Below are 1664 nucleotides of genomic sequence, written 5' to 3'. Positions count from 1 at the left end.
ATCTTCCATTCTGAATTTTTTGATGACTACTTCTAAATATTTGCCTAGTTGGAGGCCATTAGGTGCAACCAGTCCCTGCCAGTGTTTACCCTCTTTCCACAGACAAGCTGTGCTAATCCCATTTAGCCAGTTTCCCTCATTCAACTATTGTAACATCTGCTTCAACCACTGACTCTGGGAATTAATATACACAGATTTATAATTCTGGGGAGGTGGAGTTAGGGGAGAGTGGGTCATTATTTGTATGGTTTTTTTCAGATTGAAAATTCCAATGAGTACTTATTAAGAGAAACTGTTAAAGTTGTGTCATTAATGAAAGTGGATCATATTATAAACCATAAATAAATGACTGTGGCCTGAAATCATTCATTGAATGAAAGTAAGTGGTGGAGACTGTGGAGGCTGCAGCTCTGCCAGCACTGACTGCTGCCAGTACCAAAGATGGCGGGGCACCATCATCAATTCATCACAGATACCTGTGAGCAGGCGCAGACAGAGGCAGCAGGGGATTGGTCCGTGTCCGCGCAGGCGCAATAGTGAGGCGGCCGGGAGTAATAATCGGCCAGTGACGCAGCCGGAGGCGGAGTTGAGTCTGGGCCGAGCGGAGCCCCTTCCCCACAACTGTGAGTAACTGCGGGCCGGACCGAGCCAACCGGGGGCCGGACCGGACCCCCCCCAACCGGGGGCCGGACCGGACCCCACCCCCCCCCCCCCCGCCCTAACCGGGGGCAGAGCGGCTCCCCCCTCAACCCCCACCCTCTCTCCCCCCCCCAACCCCCACCCTCTCTCCCCCCCCCCCAACCCCCACCCTCGCTCCCCCCCCCCAACCCCCACCCTCTCCCCCCCCCCCCCCAACCCCCACCCTCTCTCCCCCCCCCCAACCCCCACCCTCTCTCCCCCCCCCCAACCCCCACCCTCTCTCCCCCCCCCCAACCCCCACCCTCTCTCCCCCCCCCAACCCCCACCCTCTCTCCCCCCCCCAACCCCCACCCTCTCTCCCCCCCCCCACCCCACCCTCTCTCCCCCCCCCCACCCCCCACCCTCTCTCCCCCCCCCCCAACCCCCACCCTCTCTCCCCCCCCCAACCCCCCCCCTCTCCCCCCCCCCAACCCCCACCCCCTCTCCCCCCCCCCAACCCCCACCCTCTCTCCCCCCCCCCCCCCACCCTCCTCCCCCCCCAACCCCCACCCTCTCTCCCCCCCCCAACCCCCACCCTCTCTCCCCCCCCAACCCCCACCCTCTCTCCCCCCCCCAACCCCCACCCTCTCTCCCCCCCCCAACCCCACCCTCTCTCCCCCCCAACCCCCACCCTCTCTCCCCCCCAACCCCCACCCTCTCTCCCCCCCTCCCACCCTCTCTCCCCCCCCCCCCCCCACCCTCTCTCCCCCCCCAACCCCCACCCTCTCTCCCCCCCCAACCCCCACCCTCTCTCCCCCCCCCAACCCCCACCCTCTCTCCCCCCCCCAACCCCCACCCTCTCTCCCCCCCCCAACCCCACCCTCTCTCCCCCCCCCAACCCCCACCCTCTCTCCCCCCCCCAACCCCCACCCTCTCTCCCCCCCCCAACCCCCACCCTCTCTCCCCCCCCCAACCCCCACCCTCTCTCCCCCCCCCAACCCCCACCCTCTCTCCCCCCCCCAACCCCCACCCCCACCCTCTCTCCC

The sequence above is a fragment of the Scyliorhinus canicula genome, chromosome 20 (genome assembly GCF_902713615.1).
Source record: "Scyliorhinus canicula chromosome 20, sScyCan1.1, whole genome shotgun sequence".
Classification (NCBI taxonomy): Eukaryota; Metazoa; Chordata; class Chondrichthyes; order Carcharhiniformes; family Scyliorhinidae; genus Scyliorhinus; species Scyliorhinus canicula.
Note: the sequence above shows the minus strand (reverse complement) of the source record.